General features: G+C 48.2%; 1 long non-coding RNA gene across 1 annotated transcript in view; it reads left to right on the forward strand.

Annotated features, from left to right (window-relative positions):
* The window catches only part of LOC125107884 (uncharacterized), a 33897-nt gene that overhangs the window by 5212 nt on the left and 10195 nt on the right, over positions 1–18490 (forward strand). Inside the window, exons 2-3 of the long non-coding RNA XR_007129682.1 lie at positions 7291–7361; positions 17313–17412. This is a non-coding gene — a long non-coding RNA (uncharacterized LOC125107884). The remainder of the gene's footprint in view (positions 1–7290; positions 7362–17312; positions 17413–18490) is intronic.

Consider the following 18490-nt stretch of genomic DNA (forward strand, 5'->3'; position numbering starts at 1 on the left):
CTCCTCCTACAACTTTCAGCTGGATGGGAGGTCTTAGCTCCCAAGGGAGGAGAGCGAACATCAGGGGACGTGGCTAGGGCTCCGCTGAGTTAGAGTCTGGACATTTCGCATTTCTCAGTTGGTGAACAAAGAGCTTACTCTGCCAGCCTGGATGACTCACCTCAGTTGCCAAACCAAACTGTGGGTTACAGCCCGGGCAGCAAAGCGATGTCCGGAACCCAGAGGATCCCACGTGGTACCTCTTATTACTTGCATGTGCAGGATTAAAAATTAATGGGATATCAAAGGAACCTGATAAACCAGGACCCCTGAGAACTCAGAGCTTTTTTAAAAATGAAGTTTGGATGGGGCGCCTGGGTGGCTCAGTGGGTTAAAGTCTCTGCCTCTGGCTCAGGTCATGATCTCAGGGTCCTGGGATCGAGCCCCGCATCGGGCTCGCTGCTCAGCCGGGAGCCTGTTTCCTCCTCTCTCTCTGCCTGCCTCTCCACCTACTTGTGATCTCTGTCTGTCAAATAAATAAAATCTTTTTTTTTTAAGGTCATGCTGAATTTATAGTTGTTGTTTTTTTTTTAAGATTTTATTTATTTACCTGACAGAGATCAAAAGTAGGCAGAGAGGCAGGCAGAGAGAGAGGTGGGAAGCAGGCTCCCTTCCGAGCAGAGAGCCCGATGTGGGGCTCGATCCCAGGACCCTGGGATCATGACCCGAGTCAAAGGCAGAGGCTTTAACCCACTGAGCCACCCAGGTGCCCCAATAAATAAAATCTTTTATTTTTATTTAAAGATTTTATTTATTTATTTGACAGAGAGAGATCACAAGCAGGCAGAGAGGCAGGCAGAGAGAGAGGAGGAAGCAGGCTCCCTGCTGAGCAGAGAGCCTGACACGGGGCTCGATCCCAGGACCCTGAGATCATGACCTGAGCCGAAGGCAGCGGCTTAACCCACTGAGCCACCCAGGCGCCCCAAATAAAATCTTTAAAAAAAAAAATATTCACCACCGCTTTGTGAACAGCTACAGACCTGCTACGGAAGACTGGGGCACTTCCCACCACAGCTGTGTCCTTTAGAGATCATCCTAGCATTCTATCAGACCAGCAGCTCAAGATATGGGATGTGGTATGTGCTAGGATCAGTGTCAAAGTGATCGAGATTCTTTAGGACTATATTGTGATAGAAAGCGAGCTAACGTAGCCCTGGGGTAACACAGGGAATGTGGCCTGCTGTTCATCACAGATGAATGCAATCTGCTTTTCAGTTGCCATTGAAAACTGTGCGTTTGCCAGATTAATAGCTGCATACCGAGTACCGGAGGCTGTGTTGTTGTTTTACGGTAAAAATGCTGCGTCTGGCACAGCAGCTGTGATTAGAGCTACCATTTGGTCAAGTTACGGTAGTCCACTGTCATGATCCATCTGGCTTTTGCAAGGGATAGTCCCGTGAATTAAACATGATCCTAATCTCTTCCCTTCCACCCAGGCTGTAGGAATGCTTCTGATGTGCTGTGTTGACCGAAGGAAGGACTCAGACAGTTTAGGGACTTCTACCTGGTCTTTCCAAACACAGGGGTTCTTACTCTCTAGGTCAAGGAATAAATGGGTGGGTTCTTCTGGCTGATAAGTAGATCCATTCTGATCGCTCCAAGATTTGGGAAATGGCTAGAGGACCATTAACTCCATTTATTGCCAGCTTCCAAATGCCCCGGGGCGCCAATGGCACTTGGGTCTCCTGGGATCAACATCAACTCAAACCTGTACCTAAGAGCCCTCGAAAGAGCTGGGCATTCCTCTGTTCATTTATTCTGATAAGTGACTAAAAGTCCTTTTGGAGAAGTTGGGGAACCTCTGGTGTATATACTTGTTGTGACCCTACAGGGTCCTTCCTAGAAAAACCCTGGCCTCCTCTTCCTTTGATGGGTTCCGCTGTAAGAACCAGTTCCTGTCCACCCAGTAGGTGAGAAATGTAGATTTTCCAACTTCGTAGCTGACCTCAGCCATCTGCCAAAGCCATCCATCACCACAGATCTCTGTGCTAAAGGCCATCTGATTGCCATTCGCATTTTCTTCCCTACGATGGTCATTGTGTCTGTGTTGCCTCTGATGACGAAATGCTACCCCCAGCCTCTGCAAGTCAGACTCCTATCATCCATACTGACACTGAGGAGCCCAGGACCACAGCGGCATCTCCTTCGTCAGCCCAGGCCCACAGCACGGCTACTGCTGCTCTTCTGCAGTGCTGACCTCTGACTCTGAGCTGCTTCAGTGAAGACAGTGTCTTCCAGAGACGGTAGTCAGCCAGCAGATTCTTGGGTTTTGCATAATAAATCCATTTTTTAAAAAGATTATTTATTTATTTGACAGAGACACAGTGAGAGAGGGAACACAAGCAGGGGGAGTTGGAGAGGGATAAGCAGGCTTCCCGAGAAGCAGGGAGCCTGATACGGGGCTCGATCCCAGGACCCTGGGATCATGACCTGAGCCGAAGGCAGACGCTTAATAACTGAGCCACCCAGGTGCCCCACATGATAAATCCATTCTAACATGCTCATCTCCCTCAGCTTTTTGAGGCTTCTCTCCACTCTGCCCAGGTAAGTCCAGCATTTCTACCCAATTTACTGTAGGATGTCTTTGTTTCCAAGCTTTGAGGGGCTGTTCTGGAGACTATTAGAACTGGAGTTCCAGGAATTCTTGCCAGAATACTAAATCCTGAATCGTGAGAGTGTTTCCCAGGTCAGTAAAGTCTCCCCTTCCAGCGTTATAATCCACCCCTCCCTGATCCATTGCTCTCAGGACACGTTCCCAGGCATGGCCTTGTTCCTGCTGGAACAGATCAGCGATGTTCTGAAGCTCTTTTGTAAGACTTGACCCTGGTTTTTGGTCTGGAAACCTTGAGGGTGGGAAAGGGCAGATCTCAAAGAGGGCAGGTATCCTTATACAAGACAATTGCCTCTGGTGAGGCCTTTACGAGATCTCCAGGTAATGGAGGCTGTGTTCCTCTCACGAAAGAGAGGGGCCCGGTGCTGCTGTCCTACATGGTGAATCTGGGTATTTAGGATTCTCAGCTGAATCTGCTCCATTGTCACATCCGGGTCTTAGAGCTCCACACCCTCCCTCCCCAGTCCCTAGCAGAGGAGACATGCAGGAGCTATGAATTTTGTAAAACGTGGGGCTTGATTTCAGCATTGTCTGTTCTCTGGCTGCAGGAGATGAGGGTCTCTTTAGACACTACCATGAGGATTTCTGGTTTTCTTTTTCTTTTCTTTTTTTTTTTTTTTTTTTTTTTTGGTGGGCAGCAAAGCAAGGTTCATAGAGCAAAGTTGTAGTACAAAGCTCTCAAGGAGGAAGGGGACCGAAGGGAGTTGCCCAGATTTCTGGTTTTCATATCGTGCTTTGAGTTGCTAATGGACTGAGTTGAGCCCATTATTTTCTTCCTTCTGGGCTTTGATGGCCGTTAGGACTCAACCAGCTTCATAATCCTTATAATGACCATTGCCCTCTTGTTTTTCAAGTTATTGATTTGTCTTGGGCTCTGGCAAATCTTCTCCCTGTACTCCATTCTAACCTACCCAAAGTTAAGAGTCCTGCTAGCGAGCTGGTACGGCACACTTGGGGTGCTCCCATCCCACATAACATCAATAACACTGTCCTCGTCCACACCTGGCAGACACATGATCCGGTTCCAAAATCCCATTCGGAGAGCTTACTTCCTGGAACCACATCTGGTAACCTCTTATTTTAGATCCCATCAAATGCAGACCCTTAAGCAGGGGTTTGAGGGCAGACAGCTTATTTTGCGAAAATGATCCCAGGAGGTCCCAGTAGAGGGTAGCATACAGGGTGTGGTTGATATACGGGTATAGGAACGTGCCATTACCACTGTGAGCAACCAGGACCCCGTCTCAGGCTCCCTTTAGGAGGTGTGCAGGGCTTTCCTCGGGACTGTTTCACTAGGAGTAAGGAAGCCCAGCATTGGGCCGGTATCGCCCACCTCCCACCATCTGAGAGCTGCTCTTAGGACTGTTCATTTCCTAGCATTTATATAGTGTCCGTGATCAGGCTGGACATGTTCCCTGTGATCAGAGAAAGTGCTTCGGACCGAGAGTCTTGGGTGCTTGCCCTGGGAAGCCTTGGGGTGCTTAGGAACGACGAGTGCTTCAAGGACCTGATCAGGTTCTGCCAGTGCTGAAGTCTAGGTCCCAGGCCCCGGAGGGCCCCTCCCCTGGGTTGTCACACAGCCCACAGGCCCTGCATGATCTGCCCTTGCCTACCCCACCGTCCTCATTTTGTGTGCTCTCCTTTTCACTCATGCTGATCTGTTTCTCTGTTCATGGATCCCTTTATTTGTTTCTAGGCAGGAAAACGGAAACCAAACTGGTTATTTTGACCCGGAGAAACTAATATAGGAGATTAAACAGATATTGGAAGACTGGAAAGGCAGGAGAGGAACACTGAGACCGAGACAGTAGACAAGGCCAGGCTGTGCTGTGTGACGACCTTGAGGGAACAAGGGAGAAAGTATTTGGGGAACCACCCAGACAGCATCTTGGCTGTGCATGGCCTATGAACGGTTCCTGTTTTCCCTTCTTGTTTCCGTTCTATCTTCAACTTTATTCTACAAGCATTTTACTGACCAGGGCTGTCCAGTCCCTGTGTGCAGAGTAGGCCATGCAGGGATGCATGCCTGACCTAGTGTCTCTCTCGTGCCATGTCTCATGCCTGACCTGAGGTCTCTCTTTTTGAGAGACCTCAAAAAGGTCTCTTTCTGAGACCTGTGTCTCAAAAGAACTATCTTATCTTGCCCTGAACAAGGCTTGAACCTTGTGGATATGGATTTTGGGAATCTTGGTTTGCCCTCTGCTCTGTTGACATCGAACTTTGCTGTGAGCTCAGACGAGCCATGCAGTACCATACCTCAGGGCCTTTGCCTGTGATACCTGTGATGTCCCTGTGCCCTGGTACATGGTTTCTCCTGTTCCTTCTCCCTGTGGTACCAAACTCCCACTCCTCCTCAAGACCTAACTGAACTATCCCTCCTTCTTTCCCTATGCAGGACTGTGGCTTCATCTGTGGAATTTACATATGCGCACACACATCTATTAGACCTTATAATACAACTTTTTTTTTTTTAATCTGTTTTTCTCCTGGGACGCCTGGGTGGCTCAGTGGGTTAAGCCCCTGCCTTCGGCTCAGGTCATGATCTCAGGGTCCTAGGATCGAGCGCCTCGTCAGGCTCTCTGCTCAGCAGGGAGTCTGCTTCCCTCTCTCTCTCTCCCTGCCTCTCTGCCTGCTATGATCTCTCTTCCTCTGTCAAGTAAATAAATAAAATCTTTTTAAAAAAATGTTTTTCTCCTGCCCAGAGTATGACCTCCTTTGGGGCCTCATTCATCCCTATATCTTCATTCATTCATGCAATGAATCTTTTTTGAGTCCCTGACTATCCCAGGCGTGGGAGCAGCTCCGTCAATGTCTGCTGGAGGGATGAATGAACTGGTGTGTGGTTGCTATCCCGATGGGTGCTATGTTGCTAGGTGACAGCCTTTAGTGATGATTAGCAAGAAGGGGGTGAGACCGCTGTTGAGTGAGACGAGAGTAGACACATCTTCCTGCTGGATCCGGTAGACTTCGTGGTCCACGGAAGGGCCACAGTTGGCCCTGCCAGTGTGGCAGGGGTGAGGCGGGGCTTCTGACCGTGGGTGTGGAGAGAAGGGACAGGGGGAGGCTTTCCAGGATATGCACGTCATCTGAAAAATCCCTATGAGGCTATCTTTCCTTCCTCCTTCACATAGGGAATCACTGCAGTAAAAGTTTCCTTTTTTTTTTTTTTAAGATTTTATTTATTTATTCGACAGACAGAGATCACAAGCAGGCAGAGAGGCAGGCAGAGAGAGAGGAAGAGAAGCAGGCTCCCTGCTGAGGAGAAAGCCTGATGCGGGGCTCGATCCCAGGACCCTGGGATCATGACCTGAGCCGAAGGCAGAGGCTTTAACCCACTGAGCCACCCAGGCGCCCCTAAAAGTTTCCTTTTTTCTTTCTTTCTTTGAGAGAGAGCGAGCGAGCATGAGAGGGGAGAAGGTCAGACTCCCTATGGAGCTGGGAGCCCGATGTGGGACTTGATCCCTGGAGTCCAGGATCATGACCTGAGCCGAAGGTAGTTGCTTAACCAACTGAGCCACCCAGGCACCCTGCATTAAAAGTTTTCTTAATGAGAGTAAAGAGGAAACTGAATAGGACGGCTTCTGCGCAAGCGTCCGCACAGATGACAGCAGGAATCGGTCAGGACAGTGTGAGTGAGAGAAGTGGGCTGGGCGGGACCGTGGCTGTGTCTGGAGCGGCGGCTGCTCTGCACAGAGGGATGGCCACGCACAGGATGTGTCAGATCCGCTCTGCAAGATCTTTGACATTTTCAGGAGAGGCCACCAGGCCAGTTTGTACTGTGAAGTCTCCTGATTTTTCAGTATCAAAAAAAAATCGAGATTTTACAAAGCCAGGAGTTTTTGGCTCCGTCGTCGTCTGGCCTAATCTGGATCTTTCCTATAAGACCCAGCCTGGAGAGCACCTTCCCAGGGAGCATTTCCGTCATGCACCGGCTCGGGAGTCTCTCCCCTCAGCCGGTCCTGCAGCATGCCCGCCGGGTTCAGTGCCTCCCTAGCTCTGTTCTTTCCTCCATGACCTCCGTCCACAGCCGGCTCCCCCTCTAGTCTGGGAGCATTCTGCGGGTAGTAAGAGTGCTGTGTGTGTCTCTGCATTTGGCACATGAAAGAACAAGACGTGCGCGTAAGTGAAGCCTCTGGGGGAACCCAGACCTCAGGTAAGTGAAAGACAGCGTGTGGATTTGGTAGACAAGTGGGTAGGGTACCGAAGGCCGAGCTAGGACCTTATAGTCAGAGCTGAATTTAGTAGAAAGAAGCATCCCTAACCATGAGTTGGGAGGCCTGGAGGAAGGTAATGAGCTCACCATCCCTCAAGGTATCTAAACAGAGATGAGCTGATGGGCCACTGAAGATGCTGGGAAGAGGGGAGCTTTACTGGGTGACAGGTTGCGCTGGGTGGTTACCTGTTCCCTCTGCTTCCATGATTTGTGTTCTGTAGAGCGAGATTGAACACACCGCTAACCCAGGCCATAGAGGCATTCAGGTGGTTGGGAGCTGGGCCTGTGCCTCCAGGCAGACCTGATTTTGAATCTGGGCTCTGCCACTTTGCTGTGCCAAAGTGGGCAGGATGCTCACCCTCTCTGAGCACAAGTGACTTAGTGTTTAGGGCCCTGGAATGCTTTCTTCACTTCTTCTTCCCCGCAGGGCTCTGACCCACGGAGCAGAGACAAAGGTGACTCCGAAATGGACAGCAGGCACTCATGCTAGCAGTGAAGGTAAAGGTTGCTCCTGGTTAAAGCCACTCTTCAAACGCCCTGGGAGGGTGGGGGGTTGTCCTGCCCCACAGTGAGTCCAATACCACCAGGGTCTCCTCCTGTTTTGTAAAAGAAAACCACTGGGAAGCACCAGAAGAAGCTGTTAGCTTACCTCTGAAGGCTAATGTTTTTGGAAAAATCACCGTCCTTAAGCATCAGAATCACTTCTAGTAGGGAGATGCCCACACTCCAAGGGGCATATGGGATCCAAGTAGATCAGAGAACCTGCCGATTTGGGTCTTCTCTCTCCACACTCCGGGCCAGAGAGCCACTGAGATGAAGAGTGGGTGGGATCACCTCCATTATTTAAATCATTATTTCTCACTTGGTCTCCCTTCTCTGCATCTGCCAAGCCCATGCGCCAGAATCCTCATCTGTTACTTTACTCTTATGAACCTGGGCAAACCAGAACATAACCCAGGGCTTTTGGTTAGTTGTGCTGAGAACTTGACTTAGGCCTGGACCTCGGTCCAGCCTTCCTCCTCTCCCTGCCTGCAATGAATACAGCTGGGTCCCCAGTGCGTCCCAGCCAGGTATAGGTAGGCAAGCTGCAAGAGAGTGAGACCAGCCACCTCCCACGCTGCTCACCCAACACAGGCAAAACAGAAAGGGAATGGGCACCTGCCAGTCATTTTAAAGTGATACCACTTTAAGTGATTGTTGAGCTCTAACCCTCACATTAGCCCCTCTTCCCATCAGGGAGAGCAAGCAAGGGAGAGAAGGAAAGGCTGGAATTGTCTATTGTGGGCATTTGCATGGAAGCACCCTCTTTACGGTGGTTTAAAACACTCTGGCCACACACACTTGCTGGGAGACCACCCACGTGGAGGGTTTAGTGCAGTTCCTGGCACGTGGTGAGCCTTCAAAAAAGTTAATTTCAGGGGCGCCTGGGTGGCTCAGGGGGTTAAAGCCTCTGCCTTCGGCTCAGGTCATGATCCCAGGGTCCTGGGATGGAGCCCTGCATCAGGCTCTCTGCTCAGCAGGGAGCCTGCTTCCTCTCTCTCTGCCTGCCTCTCCACCTACTTGTGATCTCTGCCTGTCAAATAAATAAATAAAATCTTAAAAAAAAAAAAAGTTAATTTCAGGGGCATCGGCCAGGCTCAGTCAGGGGAGCCTGCGACTCTTAATCTTGGGGTTGTGAGTTCAGGCCCCGTGTTGGGTGTAGAGATTACTGAAAAATAATAAAATCTTGTAAAAATGTTAATTGTAGGGCACCTGGGTGGCTCAGGTGGTTAAGTGTCCGACTCTTGATTTCAGCTCAGGTCACGATCTCAGGGTTGTGAGATCGATCCCCACATTGGGCTCTATGATGCCCCTCTCCCCCCTCAAAAAAAAAAATAAAAATGTTAATTATAGCAAATAACAGTAGCCAACAACGAAAATAATAAATACACAGAACAAAAATATTAACAGTATAAAAATAGTATGATATAAAGAGTTACCAAAGTCAGACTTCACTCCAGATGTTGGGTGCTATTAGAATCTGCTGAAACTAGGGGCGCCTGGGTGGCTCAGTGGGTTAAAGCCTCTGCCTTCGGCTCAGGTCATGATCCCAGGGTCCTGGGATCGAGCCCCGCATCCGGCTCTCTGCTCTGCAGGGAGCCTGCTTCCTCCTCTCTCTCTCTCTGCCTGCCTCTCTGCCTACTTGTGATCTCTCTCTGTCAAATAAATAATAAAATCTTAAAAAAAAAAAAAAAGAATCTGCTGAAACTACAATACTCCTATGATTCTACTGATGTGCATGTATTGAGTTCTTACTGTATATGTATGATTATGTCCCTGATAGATAAGGGACATTTTATAGATAAGAAAAATGAAGCTTAGGGAAAGTTAAATAAGCAGCCAGACATACTGCTAGTGAATTTATAAACCCATGTAATCTGGCTCGAGAACCATTCTCTTGAGTATTAGGCTCGACTTAGTCACTGATGTTGGGTCATTTCACTTATCCAAATAATGGTTGGTAACTGATCATTCCAATAATTGGTAACTCTGGAACCCAGCCAGAAGAGGTGTACCTAGCTTTAACTTTTTTTTTTTAAGATTGTATTTATTTATTTGACAGACAGTGAGAGAGGGAACACAAGCAGGGGAAGTGGGAGAGGGAGAAGCAGGCTTCCTACAGAGCAAGGAGCCTGCTGCGGGGCTCCGTTCCAGGATCCTGGGATAATGGCCTGAGCCGAAGGCAGATGCTTGATGACTGAGCTGCCCAGGGGCCCCTAGCTAGCTTCATCTTGAATCGGAATCAGGAACTGGTGCAGAAACTGGGTGATAATGCATTGATCCAGGTGACAACAACGCCCAGGGTGGGCATTGGCTGCAGGCATGGCCAGATGGCACAGGGTAGACACGGCTCTCCCATTTCTTGTCTCTGCTTGTCCCTCTTTCTCTTTTCATGTTTGTTTCATTCCCTTTGGCCACAGCCAGACCATCTCTATCTGGTGGGAAAGGCAGTTCCACTATTAAAGAACACAACCTAAAAGAAGAACCCTGTTCCTCCTAGTGTCCCTACAGCAAGGTGGGCTACACGCCCATTTGACCGGTCACTCCAGACAGGAGATGGAGCACCACTATTGTCCAAACCTTGACTATGGGCTCAGCCCCGAAGTTAGGTGGTGGTCAAGGCCACAGGGCGGGCATCCCACCGTGGGATGTGCTGGGTCAGTTTGGCAGTGGAAAGAGAGGTGTTAGGAAAACAAAAGCAGACCTCCACTATAGGGAGGTCTACAACTAACGGAATATTTCAACACAGTGCGGTAGGTACTGGGTGCTGTGGGTTTGGACCGTAGGGACCTGTCATTTGTCCCTGGGGTTGAAAGAAGGCTGTCTGGCTGGTGTGGCCTGGCACCTAGGGCAAGGCTGCCGAACAGCATCCAGGGCCGCTCCCCTGCTCCCTGGGGGCCCGCCACCCCTGGGAGTCCCCAGCTGCCCTAGCTCAGCACGGTGCCAAAGGCAATGGGTGGGACATCAGCAAGCAAGCCGTGGAGAGCAGCTGGGGTTAAAGATCACCCCTGGGCTCATGGCTGAACCTCTCCTCGGACTCACCGCGCCCCTCCTTCTAATTCCGACTCTTCCCGCTGGCCGTCTCTGCATTTGCCGGTGGGCAGGGAGGAAGACAAAAGAGGAAGAATTGGATGTAGACAGGGAAGCATGACCCTTGACAGACACAGAGTGGTCATTTCCATGTGGGTTTTTTTGAGGGGGAGGGGAGTTCGTGGTCAGAGTTCACAAAATGCCAAACACAGCCTCAAAGTCCTGCCACTTAAGCCAGCCTAGGTGGGTCGGTGTCAGGAGACCAAACTGCTGCATGGTTGCCTTGGCAACCAAATTTGTTAGTGATAAAACCTCAGAGCCACAGCGGAGGGAAAGCTACAATCTACAACACTTTCACAGATTTATCTAGTCAAGCAAAATCCCGGCTGAGGAGGGGCTCTCTGGGAAGGAGCTAGGTGATTCCCTTTGATAAGAGGACCTGGGGGTGCTGAGAGCATCCACTCACCAGTGCAGCAAAGAAATAACCCCTGTGGGGTGCCTGGGTGGCTCAGTGGGTTAAGCCTCTGCCTTTGGCTCTCAGGATCCTGAGATCGAGGCCTGGGATTGGGTGCACCGCTCAGCAGGGAGACTGCTTCCTCCTCTCTCTCTGCCTGCCTCTCTGCCTACTTGTGATGTCCTCTCTGTGTCAAGTAAATAAATAAAATCTTTAAAAAAAAAAAAAAGAAAGAAAGAAAAAAGAAAGAACCCTTATGACCGCATGGGCTCCCGCCCAGAGTGGCAGAGCCCTTCAGTCTGGAGCACTGGGGATGCCAGGGTTTTGTCGGTTCTGGGCTGACCCCTTCCCGGGGTACAGGCAAGACTTGGGCCTTTCTGCACTAGAATCAAGTGGTATGCCCTTGTGGGCTTGCTGGGTCACAACGACCAGAACAATCTCTACCCTTTGGGTGTTTGTTCCCTGTTTTTTTCATCAGACCTCTGCTGTCTTCTGTTTCATGCTCTGGGACTCTCCATCCCTCCCACAGCTCTCCTCACCTGTCCACTTTTTAAATAAAAAAGAGCTCTATAGGGCTGCCCGGGTGGCTCAGTGAGTGAAGAGTCTGCTTCAGCTCAGGTCATGATCTCAGGGTCCTGGGATCGAGCCCCGCATTGGGCTCCTTGCTCAGCAGGGAGTCTGCTTCTCACTCTTTCTCTGCCCTTCCCGCCTGCTCGTGCACGCTCTCTCTCTCTCTCAGATAATAAATAAATAATCTTTTTTAAAAATGCTCTATAACATGGGAATGGGGAATCACTTATAATCACAACTGTTTGATTCAATGATTTTTTTGTGCAGTGCTGGGTAACATTGTCCTTATAATTTTTTTTATCTGTCCAGGAAGCAGATGAACATTAACCTCCAATATGGGAAGCCTCTTTCCCATCTGTCCCAGCCCACATCTGACATCAGTTCTGCTCTGTGTCATTGCAAGGGAAAAAGATCCTGCCTGGGCTGAATTCTAACATTGGCTGTGCGTAGGTCACGGCGATCAACTAATGTGTTGCCATGTGGTTTGGGATAAGCCACCGTATGTGTGGACCCCAGAAATTCTTCCCCAAATGTTCTGGCCCCTAAATTGATTATTATGGCAGCTGTGATTTCTTTCCCTAAAAATTATTTTTTTAATATCTTGGTTTTCATTGTAAAGCTAATATTATATTGCAAAATTTGGTAACAGAGCTGTAAACTTTTCTGTATTTCCTTAGAGACTTTCTTTTTTTTTTTTTTTTAAGATTTTATTTATTTATTTGACAGAGAGAGATCACAAGTAGACGGAGAGGCAGGCAGAGAGAGAGAGAGAGAGGGAAGCAGGCTCCCTGCTGAGCAGAGAGCCCGATGTGGGCCTCGATCCCAGGACCCTGAGATCATGACCTGAGCCGAAGGCAGCGGCTTAACCCACTGAGCCACCCAGGCGCCCTCCTTAGAGACTTTCTTTCCCTTTAATTGGTATATATATTTTTTAAGATTTATTTATTTATTTGAGAGAGAGAGAGTGTGTCCATGCTTGTGAGGGGAGGAGTCACCGAGGGAGAGGGAGAGAGAATCCAAGGCAGAATCCTGGCTGAATGAGGAGCCCAGCAGGGGGCTCAATCTCAGGACCCTGAGATCATGACTGAGCCAAAATCAAGAGTTGGATGCTTAAACCAATGGCACCACCCAGGTGCGGGGTATTTTATTTTTTTAAATATGATTTCAACCATATCATGTATGTAATTTTATACTTTTTTTGCACTTGACATTTCATAAAAGCATTTTACTTAGAAAAATAAAAGAAAGTAAGCCTTTTTGCAAAACAAGCTTTTACATACATAAACACATGTAATGGTGACCACTTCAGGTTCACAACCACACTTATATATTTTTTATTTTTATTTTTATTTTTTTTAAGATTTTATTTATTTATTTGAGGGAGAATGAGAAAGAGAGAGAGCATGAGGTGGGGGAGGGTCAGAGGGAGAAGCAGACTCCCTGCTGAGCAGGGAGCCAGATGCAGGACTCCATCCTGGGACTCTAGGATCATGATTGTGACCTGAGCTGAAGGCAGTCGCTTAACCAACTGAACCACCCAGGCACCCTTATTTTTATCTTTTAAAGACTTTATTTATTTATTTAATTGACACAGAGAGACACAGCGAGAAAGGGAACACAAGCAGGGGGAGTGGGAGGGGGGAAAGCAGGCTTCCCGCCAAGCAGGCAGGCAGCCCCATGCGGGGCTCGATCCCATGATCCAGGGATCATGGCCTGTGTTGAAGGCAGGCACTTAACCACTGAGCCACCCAGGTGTCCCACAACCACACTTTTAAAGGCAATATAGGGCAAAAGTAATTCTTTTCATTATAGATTTATGATAGTGAAGGGAAATCGCACTTGCTTTGTATACTGATATTGAGGACCAAGTCACACTAAAATGTGTGTATCTTGATTTAGTTTTTAAAGTGCTTGCAAACAGAGTTGTATTAAATGAAAACTTTCTGCAGCAAGTAGAGTGATATAATGTTCCATCCATAATTTTAAATCGTGGGGGAAAGTTTCCATCAAATGGAGAAGCAGCTGCTGTCGATAGTGTCTCTCTAAGGCAAGTGTGTGTGTATACACAATGTGTCTGTGTGAGTTTGTGTATGCACTTTATAGCCACTGGTTAGTCACCACTCATTACCTGCTATTTCAGAAGGCAAACATTTTACTTACAATGATTGAATATTTATAAATATTTTAAGGATGTTTGACATTAAAGATGCAATTGACGATGTTAATGTAAGAATTTATTTTTTTAATTTATTTATTTGAGAGAGAGAGAGCACGAAAGGGGGAAAGGGCAGAGGGTGAGGGAGAAGCAGACTCCCTGCTGAGCAGGGAGCCCAATGTGGGGCTGGATCCCAGGACCCCAAGATCATGACCTGAGCCAAAGGCAGACACTTAACCAACTGAGCCACCCAGGCACCCCTCAATGTAATAATTTAATTTTTAACATAGATGTGAAGGGTTTACTAAACAGAAATTATAAGGCAATGGAAGCAATCAAAAGCTAACAATTAGAGAATGGCTAATTACATAATAGTACATATACTATCTTGACAGCACACGGAGGAGCTATTACAAATGAGAATCATAGGGACAATGTTGCAACATGAAAAACCACCACTGCTACATGATATGGAAAAAGCAGAACTAGAAATTTCATGTACCCCTACAATGTTTGCTATAATGCTGCAATGCCTGGCACCTAAGAACTATTCAATAAATGGTTGATAGTATTAATTTTTGTCACAATGTTAAAAAAAAAAAAAGTATGCCTATGGAGAAGAGCATCAAGGGACCACACCAAAAATAATTGATTTTTGTGCTGAAGGGGTGGGATTTTGTTCACATTCTCTTCCTTTTTTTTTTTAACAAATTATATTTTCTAAAGAAAAATTTGATAGTGCAAAGCCAAGGACCCCATACAAAATGGAATAAAAAAATGGACAGAGGGGGCACCTGGGGGGCTTAGTGGGTTAAAGCCTCTGCCTTCGGCTCAGGTCATGTTCCCAGGGCCCTGGGATCGAGCCCCGCATCGGGCTCTCTGCTCAACGGGGAGCCTGCTTCCTCCTCTCTGTCTCTGCCTGCCTCTCTGCCTACCTGTGATCTCTGTCAAATAAATAAAAATAAAATTTAAAAAAATGGACAGAGGATAGACAGGTGCTTCTCATAATGAAAAAAATAAATGAATCAAACAAATGGAGAAATGTTCAGTCTCCCTCATAATGAGAGAGACGTATGTCATAATTAGCCTGACACATCCTTCTACATCTGTCAGATTGGCAAAGGCCAAAGAGTTTGATAACGCCACTGTGTTGCAAGAAGGTAGGGAAACAGGTGCTCTGATACCTTGCTTGTGAAACAGTAAGATGGTACAAGTCGCAGTTAGCAATCTGGCACTATGTATTAAAACTTAAAATGGACATGTCCTTGATGCACTAATTGTTCTTCTAGGAATTGGTCCTATGACCTACTTACATGTATGCAAAATAACATAAAAAATGTCTCTATATTGCAGCATTGATATAATATCAAATTCTTGGAAACAATCCAGATGTCTACTAAAAGGAGATGTGTTTAAATAGTTCATGTGAGAGGTGCCTGGCTGGCTCAGTTGGTAGAATGCATGATTCTTGATCTCGGGGTTGTGAGTTCGAGCCCCAGGTTGATTGTAGAGATTACTTAAAAATAAGTAAGTAGGGGCGCCTGGGTGGCTCAGTGGGTTAAGCCTCTGCCTTCAGCTCAGGTCATGGTTTCAGGGTCCTGGGATCAAGTCCCGCATCAGGCTCTCTGCTCAGCAGGGAGCCTGTTTCCCCCTTTCTCTCTGCCTGCTGCTCTGCCTACTTGTGATCTCTCCCTCTCTGTCAAATAAATAAATAAAATCTTTAATAAATAAATAGTTCAAAGGAAGGAGTCTTCTGTAGGCTTTTAAAAAGGGGCTATGTGGGGGCGCCTGGGTGGCTCAGTGGGTTAAAGCCTCTGCCTTTGGCTCAGGTCATGGTCCTAGGATCCTGGGATCGAGCCCCACATCGGGCTCTCCGCTCAGTGGGAAGCCTGCTTCTCTTCCTCTCTCTCTCTGCCTGCCTCTCTGCCTATTTGTGATCTCTGTCTGTCAAATAAATAAATTTAAAGAAAAGGGGGGGGGGGGCTAAGTGTATTTATTACAGTGAACAGGATTCAATATATTGGGTTAGTAAGTAGCTGGAGCGAGGTGTAGAACAGTGTATCCAGTATGTTTCCCTTTGTGTAAATAAGAAATGAGAGTGTCTGTTACACACTGACTATCTCCACAAAGGTGCACAGAAATTTCCGCAGTGGCACCTGGAGTGGAGGGTGGGATAGGGTGTGCTAAGAACCAGTGAGAAGGAGGCTTTGCATTTAAACCTTTTTTATACCTCTTGGATTTGGAGCTTTATACACATAATGAAACACTAACTAAATAAAATAATGTCTTTTTGACCTAAAAAGATACGAGAATGTTATCATTATTTTAGAACTCAATAAAATCATAGCCCTTGGGGGGCACCTGAATGGCTTAGTTGGTTGAGCCTCCAGCTCTTAGTTTTGGCTCAGGTCATGATCTTGGGGTTCTGGGATCCCCCCAGTCAAGCTCCACACTTGGCAGGGAATCTGCTTAAGGATTCTCTCTCCCTTTCCCTCTGCCTCTTGCTCTGCATGCTTTTTCTGTGTCTCTCTCCCTCACTTGCTTTCTCAAATAAATAAATAAATCTTTTTTTTTTTTAAGATTTTTTATTTATTTATTTATCTGACAGACAGAGATCACAGGTAGGCAGAGAGGCAGGCAGAGAGAGAGAGGAAGAAGCAGGCTTCCCGCCAAGCAGAGAGCCTGATGTGGGCCTCTATCCCAGGACCCCAGGACCATGACCTGAGCCGAAGGCAGAGGCTTTAACCCACTGAGCCACCCAGGCGCCCCAATTAAAAAAAAAAAAAAAAAAAAAAAAAACACAAAACTCATAGCTCGGGGCACCTGGGTGGCTCAGTAGGTTGAGACTCTGCCTTCGGCTCGGGGTTCCAGCCGAAGGCAGAGGGGAGCCTGCTTCTCCCTCTCTCTCTGCCTGCCTCTCTGCCTACTTGTGATCTCTCTGTCAAGTAAATAAAATCTAAAAAAAAACAAAAACAAAAACTCATAGCTCTACAAGATTTCTTAATTCAGACTTGCAGTGGACACATGGATCCCTGCGATGGAAGTGGGAGGGTCTTTTTTTTTTTTAAAGATTTTATTTATTTATTTGACAGACCGAGATCACAGGTGAGCAGAGAGGCAGGCAGAGAGAGGAAGGGAAGCAGGCTCCTGCTGAGCAGAGAGCCCGATGGGGGGCTCTAATCCAGGACCCTGGGATCACAACCTGAGCCAAGGGCAGAGGCTTTAACCCACTGAGCCACCCAGGCGTCCTGGAAGTGGGAGGGTATTGAAGTCTCAGTTCTGATCCTGCCTCTGCCTCAATGGGCACAGTGATCAGCTTCTTTGTGAGCCTGCTTTTCTCATCAGTGGAGTTGGATTACGTAATCCTTAGAGTGACTTTTGCTCTGTGAGTACCTTTAAAAATATTTTATAGTTTACAGAAAAGAAGATACCATGCTCAAACATTTGCTAAAGTGAACGTTTTATTGAAGTAAAAGTGCATGAACCGTAAGTGTACAGCTTGACAAACGAACACACACCTGCGACACCCAGCACCCGGTGGATGGTAGGACGTCCTAGTACCCCTGCAGACCCCTCCCAGGCCACCACCACGCTCCAAGGCCACCATTATCCAGACCCCATAGGTTAAGTTAGTCTGGCCAAGGACAGTTCCAAGCAAATCATTCTGGCACCCTACAACTGTTTGCACTTTTCTTCCCAGTCTTTTCAAGATGTAAATCCCCACGAAGTTTGCCAGCATCTAGTCGACACCTCCGTGTGCTTTCACCCGCTGCCTATTCTTTGCCATTTCGAACCTCATGGTAAGTAACCATTAATACTGTTTTCCTTTCTGCTGCCCTTCACGATGTTAAAGGAAAAATGCCATTTCAGATGTTTCTAGACAAATCACACACGAGCAAAGTAAACACGTGGGTGAACTGCCTGGAATTCACTCTCATCAGATAAGGGAAAAATCCAGGCCGTCTTCTGGTGTCTGCACTCACATAGCCTGGGGCGTGTGTCCTGCTCCCTGGGCTGTGGCTCCCTGGCCCTGCATTCGCTGGGTGGAACCTGGGGGTTAGCTGGCTTCCAGGGCGCTCCAGCTTTTGCGGAGAGGGGAGAGGCAAGAGGACCCGGAGCCCCAGGCCAGAGAGGGGGCCTGCCCTCCCCGCTGCCTCCACAGCGAGTATGAATGAGTGACTTTCAAGTCAGATTCCCCAGTTTCCAACTTGGCTGCCATGTTGTAACTTCTCCCTGTACGTCCACCTCGCTTCTGTTGCACAGTGTCTAAGGCCAATGGATATTTTTAAAAAGTTTGCCTGAGAGGACACAAAGCTGCAACCCTGGGCTTGAAAGGAATGGATGGGATCTGGGGACTAGGGGGCGTGTTTCTGATCCCCTGCCTGCTCCCCCACCCCACCCCCACTGCCAGGAGCTGGTGTCATTAGTGATTTATGGCCAGCGGGGCCCAGCTGTTGGGGTGGCCGGGGCAGCTGCTCAAGGTTAAGCGGGACTTCTGTGCGGGATACCAGTCCTGGGATGGCCCAGTGCAGTTGTTCCCTCTCGGGGTCAAGGGGGTGATCATGTTGCCAAGCTGGGAGCCAGGACAAGCTGAGGGAAGGCTGCAGGCTCCCCACCCCCAACCACACTCACCCCCCCTACAGCTGAGGCCCAAAGCTCTGCTCTCAGTCTGAACCCTCCTGGTGGCCCGTTTGATTCGGGGCTGGCTGACCTGAGCGGATGTTTAGGCATCTGGCCCAGCCCTGCGGGAACCTGGTTTGCAGGAGCTGCTCCCCATTGCTGGAGCTGCCCCGATTGTCACCGAACACGGGCATACATCAGGGCAAGGGCTGAGAGCCAAAGGGGACATCCAGCTCTTCCTAGAGCCCCGACTGTGCC

This window comes from Lutra lutra, chromosome 8 (assembly GCF_902655055.1).
Source record: "Lutra lutra chromosome 8, mLutLut1.2, whole genome shotgun sequence".
NCBI lineage: Eukaryota > Metazoa > Chordata > Mammalia > Carnivora > Mustelidae > Lutra > Lutra lutra.